This window comes from Nelumbo nucifera, chromosome 1, assembly GCF_055504915.1.
Source record: "Nelumbo nucifera cultivar China Antique chromosome 1, China Antique-T2T, whole genome shotgun sequence".
Taxonomy (NCBI): Eukaryota; Viridiplantae; Streptophyta; class Magnoliopsida; order Proteales; family Nelumbonaceae; genus Nelumbo; species Nelumbo nucifera.
Genome location: NC_142649.1, coordinates 119,976,497 through 119,993,922, shown reverse-complemented (window position 1 = coordinate 119,993,922; position 17,426 = coordinate 119,976,497). Strand labels below are relative to the sequence as shown.

Below are 17,426 nucleotides of genomic sequence, written 5' to 3'. Positions count from 1 at the left end.
GTGAGGTATCACTTCTTGCATGATCTCACAAAGGATGAAGTCATTGATCTCGTTTATTGTAGAAGTGAGGACCAAGTTGCTGATGTTTCTACTAAGCCCCTCAAATTGGTTGTTTTTTTGAAATTGAGGAAATTACTTGGAATTTGGAGTCTGGAAGACTCAGTTTGAGGGGATTCTGAATGTTTTAAACTGGATGTCTGTAGACATCAGTTTAAGGGAGGGTTTGTTGAAAAAAATCTATATTTTGTTTGTCAGCTGTCCTAGTTTTTAAGAAAATTGTTATTAGTTGGAGCATTGCTGAACTAGTTTTCAGCAAGTTTGTTAAGTGGTTGTGATTTTACCAAATTTTTAGCTTAGTGGTTACTGGTTCCTATTTTTATGCTTCTATCTGTTGATGTATGTGCCTATTTAAAGGCCATTTACTTAATGAAATTATGCAGTGTGTTGTTTTCATTCACTAGATATTTCCTACTGTATTACCTTCTCTTTGCAACAAGTGATAGCAGAGGTGATTGGTGGATTCAGTCGGAGCTCCGATGAAGACTTGAAGGTGGTGAGGGAGGAGGAAGGTATACCAGAGCTGGAAGAAGACGAAGAAAGAGAAAGAGGAGAGCAGAATACAATGATGATTGAGGAAGATGTGAAACATGAAGAAAGTGGAGCAGAGGTTGTAGATGTAGTGAGCAATGCTAATTTCAACGGTGGAGAGCAGAAGGGGCTCACTGTGATCGATACACTTGAAAGGGGTAGGAATTATTGGAAGCACTGAAGGATGTGGAGGACCATTTCATAAGGGCGTATGACTCTGGCAAGGATGTCTCCAGGATGCTGGAGGCCAATAGAGTTCATCTGCAATCTGGTCTTTAGGAGATTAAAGGTGGGTTCTTTGTACAGAAGTGTTCATTTTTCTATATTTCTCCTTAGATTCGTAATGTGGGTCTACTTGAAGTTCTTTTCTTTTCTTTTTTCTGCTGCTGCAAATTTGCGGAGGAGTTTGTTTTATTTTTTTATTTAATTTTGTACCTCTGATTGATTGGGGATCCTGTGATTAAAACAATGTGAAACTCAGCTTCTCCTTTTCAGTTATTTCTTTACTTTGTGGGTGTCCTCCCAGGTAAAACCGTAAAAGTTGCACATTCAGTTTACAGGGGTTCAACTTCCTCTATGTATTTTTTGTTAGCTCTTATCTGGGTATTACTCTCTGATTTCAGGGAAGCTTAGTTTGTTCAATTAGATATCTCTCTATGGTTTATTCTACCATTACTTGCGTTGGTTCATATTTATCAATTTCTACTTAATGATAAATCCAACTATGCCTGTAACTAACCTATTTATACCAATTAAATGCAGAGAACTCCACTATTTATACCAACACTTGGGTACCCCGAACTTTCAAAAATAAACAGTTAGGTCCACTAGTTAGTATTCCATCAGTAAAACATTTTATAATACCAAAAGTAGAGGAATCACTAAAACAGATAAGGGATTTCACACTCTCGGGTATGGTTTTTTTTTTTTTTTTTTTAAACTGCATTATCACTACAGAAATATTATTTCTAGCGGCAGTTTTAAGGTGACAGATACATGACTGCCGCTAGAAATATTGGCTTTTTAGTGGCAGTCAATTAAAACTGCCACAAAATAAGAACTGACTGCCACTGTAAATAGTCTCGTCCTCTTCGCATTTTTCTTTATGTCTCTCTCCTCCCCCAGTCGCCCTCTCTGTCTCTCCTCTCTCAAGCGCCCTCTCTGCCTCTTTCCTCTCTCAGTTCTCTCTCTCTCTCTTAGTACTCTCTCTGTCTCTCTCCTCTCTGTCATCTCTCTTTCTCAATCATCCTCTCCGTCTCTCTCCTCTTTCAATCGAACATTGCACAACCACCACCGTCTCTCTCCTCCAGCTTCACGCCATCGGAAGGCATCCAAGCGCAGGTGAATCTCAATCTCTCTCTCTCGATTCTCTTTGTTCTCCACCAGATAAAACTAACCAGTGAGGGCGACCATAGATAAGTCAGACCACATCACTACACTAACATGTTCTCTTACTTTCCACATAATTTCCATGTTTTGAAAAGAGGATTCTTGGCCAGGGTTTTTCAGATGAAAACCATGGAGACGGTTTAGCAGGTTTTCTTCTAAACCAATCTTTTTTCTCCTTTTTCTTTCCGAGATGAAAGTTAACAAATGCTGGTAACTCTAAGAGGAAACATCTGGAATCAAGATGCCAAGGTATCAGCTTTCTTGCAATGCCTTATCTTATTGAACTGTCAAAAACACGTGAATAGTTGACTAAACATGCCTCATCTCCTCTATTTCATTGATTTAATGCCCCTTGGAATATTGGAAGCCCCCAGGGTTTTGGTAAGATAGTATTCTTAAAGTAGTTCCATTTACTCCTCTGCATTGAAGGCATTATGGTCATCTGTAACGTCTTGTGGTCTATATGATGATGATTACATTTAACTTTTTTCCTTTAGCTGTGCTTGACTGCATGAAATTTAATGCAACACAAAAAGAAGGGCTTAAGCTCATATCAACTCACAAAATGGAAGAACCCTTGAATCATGGACATATCCCACAAGGGCATTTACCTGTTACAAGTTCAATTTTACCTAATCTAATACCCGGGCTACCATCATCATTTGTCGGGGTGGGCCTTGCCTCCTCTACCTCCAGGCCCCCTCTTGTCTCATCGCAGACAGAACCTATATCTCAAAATGTGGGCCCTATTGCAACTCATGCATCTAGTGGGAGTGCTTTTTCAGGTCTGATTAGTTCTCTCATGGCTCAAGGTTTGATCTCATTGACAGCACCTGCTTCAGTTCAAGTACATCTAAGTAATGTATATTTTTTTAGCTATTCTTGTTGAAATGTTGTTCTTGGCGAAATAGCATAATGTTATATCTTAAGACAGTAATCCCTTCTGTCATGATTCCATAGGAGTTGAGTTCCATCTGGATCTCCTTGAGGTGCAACATGAGTCTGCAATAAAAGGCTCTATATGCTGATCTTCCAAGACAGTGCACTACTTGTGGCTTACGTTTCAAGTGCCAAGAGGAACACAGTAGTCACATGGATTGGCACGTTACAAAGAATCAGATATACTGGGTTTGTGAGTACTAATGTGTGGCTCAATGGTGCAAAAGCATTGGGAGTTGATGCAATTCCTGGGTTTTTGCCCACTGAAGTTGTTGCTGAGAAGAAGAATGATAAAGAAATGGTTGATCATGCTGACGAGAATCAGAATGTATGTGTATTATGTGGAGAGCCCTTTGATGATTTTTACAGTGATGAGATAGAGGAAGGGATGTATAAAGGGGCTGTATACTTAAATGCACCTGATGGCACACCGACAAACATGGACAAATCCCAACTAGGTCCAATCGTGCATGCAAAGTGTAAATCTGAGTCCACAGTAGTTCCTCCTGAAGATTTTGCTAGATGAAGGGGTATGTTTCATACTCTCTCCTACTATTTCCCTTTTTGGCTTTTATGATATTATCTCTCTTGATATCTATATATTACCTAATATATTTGAAATTAGATGTGTTTTGTGATTTGGAAATTTCACTGTTATATTCTAGGAGGTCAAAAAATATGCGAAACCCCCATAACCCTGATTATTTGGACAAAGGCCCCCTTTATGATCTCCTTTTGTATTTTGAGAGTTTTGCCCCACATAATTTATGAGTTATGATAGCATTGCTAGAAAATCTAAAATTCTAATTCTGTCAAGGCATAGTGTATGGGTTATTTAGATTTCATTGTTTTTTCTGTATTTTTCTGAAATATTTATCTATGTAATAATTATTTTTGTAGTCCACGTATGGAAATTTACATATCCCATAGAACCTAAAAGTATATACTAACTTTACATTACTGAAGCTGCATTTGGCATTTCTTGTTTTAAGGATTTCTCTCCTTTTTTGCAATTAAAAAGTCAGTGTTCCTAACCAAATAATGTATATGTGGCCAATGAAACACAGCAGTGCATGCTTGCCACCCAATCCTCACTCTCAAAACCAAATGACTTCACTTGTTCATTCTTGAAAGAAAGTTTTACAGGTAGGTATTCATGATAAGTTCAACCAAATAACATACAAATTAAACAAAACTATCGTCGTATTATAAACTTTTATCACTTTATTTTATCCTTAACATCAATAAAATCCCTCTCTCCAGATTAAAGCGGCTGTAGAAACATTGATAATAGTATGTACATCAGGGTACATAGAAGCATACAAGAGCACCACATTTTCCCCTGCAAGATCCTTGTTCAGTAACAGCAAAACGAGCTTGATGGAAGAGAACAATGAGCTGTTCAGATGGATTTCTAAACTACATACTATACTGTGAATGTGAGCAACAAGATGCTTTCAATTTTCTTTTCTTTCCGTCTTAAATCATATATTATCATGAAGACACTTATGGTTCTAATTGATGTTGTCCGATCCGAGGTATCTCGAACCAAGATCGCAGTCAGATAGTCCTGCCAATTGGTGAAATCGAGGTGGAAGGACGAAATCGTGCACCAAGATCTGAAATCAAGGAAAAGATCAAAGGCCCAAGGAGTTGTTCCCCGGGTAGACACTCCGACGCTCAAGTCAGTGGAACGAAAGGTAAATAGTCAAGCCGAGCAGATGAGAAGGATGTTGATCTGAGAAAAAGAGGCAAAGTAAAAGTCTAAGGATTCAAAAGTCCCTTACCCTAAGTGGAGGTTACCTATTTATAGCTGAAGATTTGTGTCTGATGAGGGGCACTTTGGTCCCTTCACACAAATAATGACACATGAACGCTATTGACAGCATAATGTCAAGTTAATGTGCCAGCTCAACGAGTCAGTACATGTCATCCAACATCAGGTAAGCGGCCGAGCTGGGGCGAGTTTGAGCCACCGACAGTGCGAGCTTGCCCAAACCGTTTCACATGCCTCGCCCTCGAGGGCGCCGTTACCACGACCATAGGAGCAGCTCGCCGAACCGTGCGCCACAAGTCCCGCGAGCTACCTGTAACCGCCGCACAAATCTAGCAACTGACATTAACACGCCTCATATTGCGGAAACAGCTCCGCCAAAGGCTCAGAGACATTGCCCAGAGCACCTGAACCCCACATAACTATAAAAGGGCTCCAAATCCACCCAAAAAAGGTATGCGCACTGATATACTTAGCTCTCTCAGACTCTCAAGAGAATTCTTACAACCCCCTTTCTGACTTAAGCATTGGAGTGCTCTCCCGAGGGAAAACATACCCGGGCACTCTCACCCATCTCTTCCTTGCAGCTCGTTTTCAGCTTGGACACTCAGATAACAGCTCGGCAATACAGCTCGGCCCTACTAGATTTGACTCTTGTTCGAGCCTAGTCACCTGACACGAGGGAGCGTCCAGATTGCACATCATCAATGTCCAACTCGGATAAGACTTGTAGGGTTGTCAGGATGAGGTTACCCGCCGAGGTCTTCGAGATAAGTCTTCTTCCCCGGCGGAGTTGTCTTCCATGTTTGTATGGGGCTCTCCTTCTTGGCCGCTCTTATCTGTCTTACATGGTGCCGATGTGGCTAGAGAGGTAACACGACCACGAAGGCTGCCATGTGGCGCTCGTGGCCAGCTCAACCATAACCAAAACACCACTCCCCCAATTCTGCAGCCAAGGAGTGTAGTGCTCGGTCGTGGTGTGGCGTGGAAGAGCTTTGTAGTCCTCAGTTGAGGAAATTTGATTCTAATTGAGCTCACTTTCCTGAGTTGAGTGGATCGGGATGAAACCGGTCCGCTAGGTGAATCGGCCGGTTCAATGCCCGTGCCGTTTCTGAGACAGGTCGGTGCGTGCATCATTTTGTTTCCCCGAGGCTACACACGTATGGAGAGCGGCGGCGGCGCTTCGTCTTCCCGAGGTGTCAAAGGGCGGCGTTGAATCGACACCGTTGATCTGACTTGATCTGGGTCGTTGGGTGTCCTATAAAAGAGGAACGGAGAGCCATTTCACTGTCATTTGCGAAGAGTCTTCTCCTTGGAGTTTGACGAAAAGTAGTGCTCAACTGGTGCTTTGGTTATTTGTGGTGTAGTCTTTGTTGTCTGGTAAGATGTCTTCTTCTTCGTCCTCTGGTTCTTCTTGTTTGTAGGTACTTGGGCCGAGGACTTTTGTTATTCTATACAGACCCTCCCAATTTGGTCCGAGCATCATTTCTCCTAGCACGAGTACTATGACTTTGCAGAGGACGAGGTCTCCTGTCTTGAATTCCTCCTCCAAACTTTAGAGTCATAGTACTTGGTCATCTTGCATTGTTTTGCCACCATCCTGAGGTGTGCTCGGTTGCGGGCCTCTTCAACTAAGTCGACCTCTACACAAAGGTCATCATTGTTCTGTTCGTCATTGTAGAGATCAGTCCAGAGAGTGGGAGAACCGATCTCTACGAGGATCATCACTTTGGCTCTGTACGCTAGGCTGAAATGGGTCTCTCTGGTAGTTGTATGCGGTGTGGTTCTATAGGACTAAAGGATGCTTGACAGTTCTTCGACCCACTTGCCCTTAACCTTGTTAAGCCTGGTCTTCAGGCCATGGAGAAGGGTTCAATTGGTCACTTTGGTCGATTCGTTGCTCTGTGGTTGGTGAACGGTCGTGGTCCGGTGGTCTATCTTTAGCTTGGCATAGAAAGATTCAAACTTTCAATTAGTGAACTGAGAGTTGTTGTTGGTGATGAGGACCCAAGGAATACCGAAACGAAAGATAATGTTCTGCCAAAAGAAATTTTGGGCGTTCTACGCGGTGATGCATGCCAAGGGTTCGGCCTCCACCCACTTAGTGAAATAGTCCACCGCAACGAGGAGAAACTTCTTTTGCCCAGCCACAATGAGGAAGGCCCTAAGGATGTCCATCCCCCATTGGGCGAAGGGCCATGGATTGGTGATGGGCATTAGGGGAGTTGTGGTGAAGGTCCGAATGTCTCCGATAGTGATCGCACTTCTTGACGAGTTGAGTTACATCTTCATGGTGGGCCAGAAGTAGCTCTGCCAAAGTGCTTTATGAGCCAAGGTTCGAGCACCAGGGTGGTCTCTGCAGATACCCTCGTCTATCTCCCTGAGGAAATAGTCGGCCTCGACTAGGGGGAGACACCTCAGGTAGGGGAGAGTGTGTGACCAGCGTAGAACTATCTTTGGATAAGACAGTATCGGGCTGACCTGTGGGCAAGCCTCTTTGCTTCAGCTTGGTTAGCTGGCAGAGTGTCGTCCTATAGATACTATTATGAGGTCCATCCACGATGGCTCTTACTGGATAGGGATGATCACCATGGTTGTCTCTAAGATGTTGGGCTGTGCTAGGATGTCCATTCTAACGGTCGTGCCAAGGTTTGTGCGGGGTGAGCTAGCGAGCTTTGAAAGTGCATCGGCTCGTATGTTCTCGGTTCGGGGGATTTGCTGTATGGTAAAGTGTTTGAGTGGTTGAATTAGCCCTTACACCTTCTGCAAGTAGCTCGCCATAGTTGGCACCCTTGCTTCAAAGTGGTCGAGGGCCTGGTTGACCATAAGCTAGGAGCCACTGAAAGCTTCAACTCGCCTAGCTCCAAGGTCTAGGGCGAGCCAAAGTTCAGTTATTAAAGCTTTGTACTTGGCCTCATTGTTGGACGCTTTGAACTCGAATCTGAATCCGTGTTCTAGGACGGTGTTGTCCAGGCTAAGGAGTATGAATCCGGTCTTGTTGCCTTGCTAGTTAGATGAGTCGTTCACATGAAGAGTCCAGGCTAGTGGGACCTCGACTGGGTCCTGTGTTGAGAAGGTGCACTCAGCCAAGAAGACTTTGCTGGTGTAGTAGACACTACTGGAAAAATCATCTATAGAGGTGGTCATAACTATTTCTAAAAACTTAAAAAATGTCTCCAAATGTTATAGGAGGCAGCCAGGTAAGTGCCTCTAAAAGCCTTGCTACTAAATGTTTTAGAGGCACTTGATTGAACATTAGAGGCAGATTATAAATCCATCTCTAAATTGGACTTTTAGAGGCACATACTGCCTCTATTGCATTGACGCTAAAAATCTTGTATAGAGGCGGTTAAAAGTGCCTCTGAAAGTTTAATTTAGAGGCGCATTTGAATGCCTCTAAATGATTTTGCAGCAATTTTATGTGCCTCTAAATGTAAGAAAATAAAAAATCTGTATGTTTTCATATTTAGAGGCACTTTTGGCCGTCTCTAAAAAAGTTCCAATTTTTTTTAAAAAAAAAAGTGCAATATATTGTGAATATTGCTACATAAAAATTCTAATGGATACACCAATCAAAACATAAAACCTGTATAAAAATATATATAAAATCCAAAAAGATACACCTTATCCATAAAATTCCAATTGACTTCCATCATCATTTTAAAAACAAAAAAACACAACATTCAGCCCTCATTATGTTCGTTCTTCCTTTTGAATAGATGTCTTCTTTTTTTAACCTACAAATCAAATATAAAATAGTCCAAAAGAAATTCCTTTTAACATCTCAAAAAAAATGCTCTTTGTAGTCTTCATCCAATCCTTTCTTCCTCTACAACCTGCAAAGAAAAGCAACAAAAAGAAAAAAAAAACAAAGTAAATAGATATAATTTTTGTAAATTAATAGCCATTGATCATCTAATCACATATAGCAACAAAAAATGAAATAAAAATAATTATACGTAAATTTGTAATATTTACGAAAAATATGATAATATGCATGTCTACTGCATACCAATATTTAGCTTGTCTGGATCATCTCAGAGGAACCACATACTAGGGTGATATGAGATGGATACGATAATGTAGATCTGAATATGATTTGGGACGGATATGGGTGACAACCAGACACTGGTCCAAATATATAGATTCACCTCATTAAGCACAACTTAGATACAGATCTGAAACCCATGAGAGGTGTTTCTATTTGAAGCTAGACCCAGTTCAGAATAAAGCCACTCCAGATATGACCCATTTCATGCACCACTACATCCTACCATGTTTTTCATATTTCCTTGGAATAATGACCATCAGTATTTTTTTCCAAATGAAAATACTTCAAAAAAAAATCATATTACCTCTTTGCCCGGGCCTGGAAAACCACCAAAGAAAGAAAAGCTTTGACCCCATCCCCTCTCATAAAGAAATGATACCAGTGGAGTCCCGTTCTAGTGAATAATATGTAGGTGTTATAAGGAAGATATAAATTTAAAAGAAGTATGCTTTCTGCTTTTCAATTGAAGAAAATCTTCATCTCATATTTGAAATCAAAGCCCAGATCAGCAGTTATAGCTACCAAATTGAATGGTATAGACATCTATGACAATATATATCAATCAACATTCAGTTTTGATAATTTTGAAATTCAAGAAGTTTACCTTTTTTGGTTAATTAGTTCCTGTATTGTAGATTACATAATCACAAATTGGAAGTGAAGCAACAATTTATCCAGAGCATGAATTTAAGTGTAAACTCTATATTATACCACAACCATTAGTTAATGACTAAACCACACATCAAAATTATGTGGTTAATTTATGATATCAACTTATGAAGTGATCCTCAAACTTGAAAAGTTCTGTTGAAGGAGGTGTAGATTCACCATACTCCTTGGCACCACTAGCTGCTGTCAAGTCAAGATATTATTCGTTATTGAAATAAGTTTTTGTGCACTCCGATTGAAATGATAAAGTTCAGAACTTACAATACTTCAATAAAGACTTGTCAATACATAATTATTAGTACAATTGGTTCAAGTGTTGTGTTTTTAACTAAGGAGTAGGTTAGGATTTGTTTGGAAGTCATTTTTAGTTGATTTTATTATGAATTTCAATATTTAAATCCTATTTAAAATCTGATTAGTCAAATTCAAATCAAATATTGATGCAGGAGCAACCAAAAGAAGCTATAACTGTTATATATTGAATCATATTTAAATCCCAATCGGATTGTTCAGACTGGGAACCAGCAGCCAAAATGGTTCTTGGGATGCCTAGTTCTTAGAAATGTTTGACTTGGTCAAATTTCCCAAATACATGCCAGTCGGTGTGGTACATATATTGCTTTAAGCTTATTTTGGTGCAAAATAGCTTTAAAAGATAATCTGGAACCATTTACTATTTTTCTAATTTTGTACATTTGTGGTCTTTTTATTGTTTTGAGAGAATTGAGTAGTTGACCAAACAATTTAGCTGTTCAACCTGTGACCCAGTGGCTAAAACAGTTATGTCCAATCTGAGTTTGGAAAATGGTATCACTTGGACTTTAAATGGTCATCCTTAAGCAAATATATAGACAGAAGCTTTCAGGGATCAAGATCCTACATTGAAGAGTCCAACTGAGAAAATCTATGGGACAATGATCATGTGATGACAACCACATGCTTTTAGTATATTCTTCTTGAGAAGATGCAAAGAATATGATCTATTTTCAGGAAAAAAAAATATGCCACAAATACTTATTAAACACTAACTGATCACAAGGTCTTTGAATTGGACAATATTCATTGCTAGGACCCATTAACTGGTGTATCTTTACATCCTTCACATGAGTTGCATGTTGAGATATTGTCTTAAGAATAGAAATTAGAGCTTTGACTCCTAGATTCAAGTTTACCCTAAACCTACCCTTATTGTCTACATTATCTCCTAAACATGCTTTGATGTACCACTGTGATCAAGCAAAGGAACTAAAGCCCTTAGCCCAATGAGTGAGCTGGGTAGATAATAACAGTCAAGAGTCATTCATTGATAATGAAAACATAGATACATACCCCTGCACATCAAGGTCAAAGGAGCTTAGGTTCCCTTGGATTGAGTGAGCTTACCAGAATTAGGAACAAGATTTAGAAATGACAAGCTAAGGCTGACAAGAGATAGCTAAGATGGAGTTACAAACCTATCTAGAGAGCAAATGCATCATATAAGCAGAAACTGTAAAAGCAGAATGTGAAGTCCGATACAGGCAGCTATCCATCCAAATGCAAAGCATGCATAAACAATGACAATGTAAGAACAACTTTCAGCGTGAGAAGGCGAGGAACTAATTTAGCAAGGGTACTTACCCAATGGAAATCCCTGTGATTCTTTTAGAAGCTCAGTCCAACAACTGCCACTTACTCAGGGATGGAGATACCCAGATTTTGGTTTCTGCAGTAAGTGACATCTACTTACCCAATGGCAATCCCTGTGATTCTTTTAGAAGCTCAGTCCAACAACTGCCACTTACTCAGGGATGGAGATACCCAGATTTTGGTTTCTGCAGTAAGTGACATCTACCCCTAAGGGAAACCTTCTTATACTCTGTTCAAACCAAAGCACAAAATCTAAGGAAAAGTACCTGGGCTTCAATTAGTCTACCTAGTAAGTGGCTCTGAATTCCTGACTGGGAGATGCCCACAAATCTGACTTGCATGAAATGACCATTGGTAAGGAAAGCCGAACCAAGGCAAAGAGCCCAATTTAAATTCACTTCACTCCATCGCTGTTATGGGAGGACAAAATTCAGGTGTGATAACTCAATCAAAAAATCATACACTTCCAAGGATTGATATGCATACTCAAAACTGGAGATGGAATCAGTGGGATAGAAGAAAAAATCTTTCAGCACAAGGTGTCATTGACTTAGTTCAAGAGAGAAAGATCTGCATCATTGTTTCTCAACAGTTTTGCTTATCCATGGTCTTCGTTTGAATTCTTACAGACATTCAAGCCTCACTGACACCTACATTTTGATTTCTTTGAGATAGTTTTCATTGTAGGTTTGAGTATTTTGATAAGTAGGATCCTCCAACATAATAAGTTGGTAGGAATAACAGAAAAGACAACTGTTTGTAAATAATTTATGGTACAATGCATAGTTAGAGAGCACATCTGCTGCAACTGTGGTTGCAGCACTTCCTTGCAACTCCCCAATTTAACATGGACATGCCAACCCTTTGTTAAAATTCAGAACATAACATGATTTGCTTTTTATTTCCATCACTAGCATATCCATGTTAAATTGGGGGGACTGCAAGGAAGTGTTGCAGCAGATGGGATCTCATGAAAAACTATAAGAAAATGCAAGGGCATGTAGTGACTAAAAGTCTAAAACCAGTTAGGCAGTGTCCCGGGCAAGTTATCAAGTTGATGCAGGCACTGAAAGCCGAAATTGAACTATGGAGAGAAGCTGAAATTTGAGAAAAAGTTTGGAATTGGCAATCACAACCTCAGCATATGCCCAAGGGAAACTCAAACTAGCTGAGCAGATGCCCCAGGCCATTTCAGATTGTTCTGGATATGAAGATCTCAATTATGTCATAGTTTCATCAGGTTTTGTTACCAAAGTAATATTCTTGTACACATCACTTATCTTGAAAGTAACAATAAAGGATTCTTTTGTTGAACGAAATCGGTACCCTTTCTCAAAAATAGTAATATTTTTGTAAATATCATGATTTTTAACTAGTAACGGTAAAGGATTTTATTGAAATAAATGAACGAATGAATGAATAGTTTTAGTATAATCTTGTGCCAGGTGCCTCTATTTATTGGCCTAGGCCATGCTAATCATTCCTTCATGTATTTTTACATTGACCCTTCTTGAGAGAAACCCCTTCCCCCCCCCCCAAACCCAAAATCAAATACAGCTGACTCCATCTTACCCCTTGTCTTACTAAGCCATCCACCAGTCATAAGCTCATAATAGAACCTAGTTCCAAAGCCATCTGCTTCAACTCCCTCATAATATATCATTTCCAAAAAGCAGCTTTTTTCCTTTTTTTTTATTGGTCTGATGTTGTTTTCCTTTAGCAAGCCCACAACCCTTCAGGAGTCGATATATCTCTTTTTTTAATGGTTTGTATATTTTAGGAAGTTTGCATAACAAATATTAACTTATATTTTCTATAATTTTGTAAAACCTACTAACATTCTGATTAAACAAGCACAAAATTTCATTTCATTTTATCCCAATTTGTTTTTAAATTGGCCCTAATGTGCTGCCCTCCAAAATCAACATTTACTAGGACATACTTGAACAATTTAGAGTAAGTTGTTTTTGAACCAAGTAAAGAGGCAAGAACAAGACTTGACTCAATCATGTAGAATGTAGCTTCAATCCATAGGATGAAATAGGTCTACTAAGATCTCAAGTTCTCAACATAGCTAGGATCACTTTTGGAGATTGATATTTATGAAAAAAGCCACTTCACCAACAAAATGCAGAGAAATTGAAACCATCCATATCTTCAAATCCTATAGGATCTAGGGTAACTTAAGGTAGCAGTCCACCTTGTTTGAACTTCCCACTTATATGGCTGATGTAGTGGGCCCATAAATGACCATGCATCCCTGTTCTCAACTGTTCCTCATAAACTTCAAATTTTCTTTGGACAGGGTTTCAAGCGAGGTCTCACCACCTGCATCACTCCTTCAAATGCCAAATTGGCAATCAACAATCACTTGGCAACTCTGGCTCCAATAAGGAGAATAACAAACTCTGATCCACATCTCCTATGTGAGCAATCATAGTTGTTAAAATCTTTTTTTGATAAATCATAGTTGTTAAAATCTTTTTTTGATAAATCATAGTTGTTAAAATCTTATGATTTGCAATACAATTCACAATTTAAATAATGAATTCCAATGGCTTATTTTCAAATTTAATGATTGAATACTTTTCTGAAAAAAATGTTGTATTATTTTTTTGAATCTTACCATTCAATTGTGAATCTTGTAATTGTATTCATATGCTTCAAATCAAATTGATTGACACTTAGTTTTTGTACTTCTGTTTTAAAACCCTTATGATAATTTGAATTATTTAAAACCTACATGAAGACTGTTTTGACTTTGCTTTCCATCACGTAAAGGTTAAAGGAACATTATGTGTGGGTTAATTGACTTCAATATCAAATCTTATCATATCATTTTGCACATGTAGTAAAATCATTTCTCTATATATTAAGTTTTTAACTTTTTAGTACCTAAATCTTTAATTCTCAACAAATTTGTAAAAGAAAAATCAATCTTATGCTTTACAATTTTATTTGATTTGTTTCACCCTTCTCTACATATTCTCTTTCTTTCTCCTGCATATTCTAGGATAAAGTTATGATAAACCTAGATCCAATCCAAGTCTAAACCTGTTACACATCCTTTAAACCACTCAAATATATAGAGTACAAAGAAACTAGAAACCTAAGAGTAAGATGGAGGTGCTAGGTGATGAGTTAAGAAGTTCTACTTGAAACTAAAAGAAATTTAAAAAAAAAAAAAAAAAAAAAATCATTTGGATTCCCATAACTAGTAAAATAAATATAATCAGATGCTAACACAAAGCAAAAGTTCATTGGAGCTCCAAATCTACCAGAGAAAAAGATTAAAATAGAAACTTCTGTATCATTATTTAATAGCTCTAACTAAAATTCTCTCAAGTATTGTCAATTAGTCATGCCCTCTAAATATTGAGCTCTCTCTCTCTCTCTCTCTCTCTCTCCCCTTTTTATTTTTGACCTTATAACTATTGACCCCTTAGAACCAGTTTAAGAGTTAACCCCTCACACCTTACTATATTCAAACTTAACCCAATGATCACTAGCCACCTCTCTCCTTCCTGATATCAAATCTCAATCGACTAAGGGCTGCATTAATATACTTATTTCTAATGTGTTTGTTTTTTCAGTTATAAAGAGTTTTTCCTTTTGACAATATAATAAGAAGGTTGCAATTGGGATAATGAAAAAAAATTGAACCTAATTAGTCTGTCAAAACTGCTAAAACAAAAAAAATTATCTACACAAGTAATAAGTTCTTGCTTTGAGGAAGATGGACAATTATCTGATTATGTTAAATAGAAAATGGAATTAAATTCAAAATGTGTTTAAAGTTAGTTCTGTACTTAATTAGTTCAACATGAAAGGTAACATTTTGAACAAAGTGATCGGTAAGCCTACTATGCATAGACATACTTTAATTTGCAGCAGAGAGAATAATGATACAGAAGAGAAAGAGATCTTATTTAAGTAAGGTGCCTTTTTATTGGACAAGGGCAACCCGATTGTTGTTCATAAACAACATTTCTTGGAACAAGCCAAAGAGCAAGAATAAGGTAGTACAAGGGGAAAAAAAGAAAACTACAATGCTTTTTAAACAACATGGGATTGGATCAACAGAAAAAATGAAGATGCTAAAATTGATTTACCATAAAGTCAAACTTTTCATAACTTTTCTCCTCTTGCCTCTTCTCCACTTTCAGCAGGTACGCAGCAGACCTAAAATTGCTCCAGGCAAGTACTTTTTACATAAAAAGAAATTACTGGCACTGCAAAAAGGCCATCTGCCTGACCTCCCAAACTAAAAAACCAAATGGTTTAAGGGAAACCATACAGAATTGTCTGACCAAAAATATATGATTGATTAGAATTCATATATAACCTCAGACATGTATATCTAAACAACAAGATAAATGTATGCACAATAAACTCTAAAAAAGGCATATTGGGATATTGAAATTACATTAGCATAGGAAAAGCAGTCACTGAAATCATGTTAAACTAAACATTCATCCCCAGTTATTGCATCAATTCCTCCAATTTGGCTTCTCAGATTAATGAACTTGGGCTAAACATGATGTTAGAAAATCTTATTGTGGAACTGATATTTTCTGTAAAATAAACGATAAACCAGGAAACTCAAATGCTGCAACCATTCTCTACAAATATCAACTAAATATCATGCACCAGAAAAATTAATACTAATCAACCAAAAATTCCAAACACTTATTACCAGTAGCCACAACAAACTTTCCGTCAAGTCAACTCTCCATTGCCTCCAATTCCTCTATGGCCACCTTAATCTGATCCTGCACCAGCTCAATCCACTTCAAATACAACTCCAACTCCAAGACTTGTTGTTTCCTCCACTTCTCGTCCACCACCTCCCCCTTAGAGAAGCTCATCGCAACCCCCCAAAATTCAGGGGCAGCGGATTCAACGCCACCCCTCCGAGCCCTCCGAACCCTACTCCATTTGAGTGTTCGTTAATTGTGCAATACAGCAGCTCCTTAAACAGCGCTGAGAGGCAACTCCTCACCGTCTCTTCGACAATATTCGGCATGGCAGAGTTGGCCCGGCAATTCAACACATTCTCCTCTACACCTCTCTTCCTTCGTTTTCGAGGCCTCGAACCCTTCTTTTCCGAGTCATTTGCATCAACATCATTATCAACACCATTGTTATTAACCTCGTTAGGGTTTCTATTGCTATTATTCTTGTGGTTGGGAAGGTTGGTTTCTTCGTCATCCAATCCGGCTTCTTCAACGTCATTCAATCCGACTTCCTCATCCAAGTTTGATGCCTTCGGGTTGAGTCTGGTCACCGGCGATTGAGAAAGCACTTCTTGGTTCAGTCAACCACAAGAAGAAGATGGGAGAGAGGTTGGATGTCGTGGTATGCTGCAGTGGTGGCTTAGTTACAACAACAGAATGAGAGAGGGCGAAGATGGCCAACAATGGTGTGGAACAGAGAAGAGGGGGTGAGAGAGATTAACAGGGGATAGAGAACAAATAACCAACCAGATCAATGGGCTTAAGGATACTCACGACAATCTGAACAGGTGCGTCGCCATTTGTTCCCATTCGAGTTCCAGTACAGGTAAATCAACGCAGGTCTTCTCCCATTCGAGTTCAAGTACAGGTGGGTGTTCTCTTAATGCAATAGGTGGGTGTTCAGTGCAATAGGGCATGAGAGGAGAGAGAGAAAAAAAGAGGAAAGGAAGAAGAAAGGAGAAGAGCGAGAGAAAAGTCGTGCGCGATGTTGTTTGAGCGGCAATCTAAAATCAGCGACCACTACCAAAAGTGAAATGACAAAACTAAAACTAAGAGGCATTAAAAGGTGCCTCTAATGTTATCAAAACTAGTTGTCTCCTTTAGTATTTTATAAGGCATTAAAAAGTTTTCTCGACCACCTCTGGCCAGGTGCCTCTAATGATAAGAATTCTAGTAGTGAGATCGGCCTTTCTGTCTGGCCTTCCTCCTTTACCAAGACCGATCTGACCATTTTGTCCCCAACCGATTGGTAGAGCAGGTGTAAATCTCTAGGGCTCAGCTTTGTGAGCAAAGTGGGCAAATTCAGGTATCTTTTCATCTCCTAGAATTGAAAGTCATTTAACTTTTTCAGTACTTTGAAGAAGGGCAAGCATCGGTCCGCGGATTTTAACATGAATCCGTTAAGTGTGGCTATCTATTTGGTGAAGCATTGCACTTCTTTGTAGGTCCATGGAGATTGTATGTCGATGATGGCATGAATCTTTTCTGATTTAGCTTTGATTCCTCTCTACATGACCATGAACCCCAGGAATTTGTTGGAGCCAACTCCGAAAGCACATTTCATCGGGTTCAACTTCATCTAATACTTCCTAAGGGTACCGAAAACTTCCTTAAGGTCGGCCAAGTGTTGTTTGGCTTTCTTGCTCTTCAC

General features: G+C 39.0%; 2 long non-coding RNA genes across 7 annotated transcripts; one reads left to right on the top strand and one right to left on the bottom strand.

Moving 5' to 3' along the window:
• The first annotated feature begins 1,587 nt into the window (after positions 1-1,587).
• LOC104588127 (uncharacterized) lies at positions 1,588-16,810 on the top strand. 5 transcript variants are annotated; one of them, XR_016080047.1, is made up of 6 exons: positions 1,588-1,929; positions 2,088-2,839; positions 2,938-3,446; positions 4,180-4,355; positions 4,455-5,144; positions 13,345-16,810. It is a non-coding gene; the product is annotated as an uncharacterized LOC104588127 (long non-coding RNA). The 5 variants fall into 5 exon arrangements; XR_016080045.1 differs by having other exon boundaries at positions 4,180-5,144; XR_016080046.1 differs by lacking the exons at positions 4,180-4,355; positions 4,455-5,144 and having other exon boundaries at positions 1,603-1,929; positions 2,088-2,226; positions 2,763-2,839.
• LOC104588128 (uncharacterized) lies at positions 8,266-15,876 on the bottom strand. Of its 2 annotated transcripts, none has more exons than XR_016080043.1 (3): positions 15,736-15,876; positions 9,046-15,344; positions 8,266-8,526 (listed from the first exon to the last, which is right to left on the bottom strand). It is a non-coding gene; the product is annotated as an uncharacterized LOC104588128 (long non-coding RNA). The 2 variants fall into 2 exon arrangements; XR_016080042.1 differs by lacking the exon at positions 15,736-15,876 and adding an exon at positions 15,466-15,604.
• Positions 16,811-17,426: the final 616 nt, after the last annotated feature.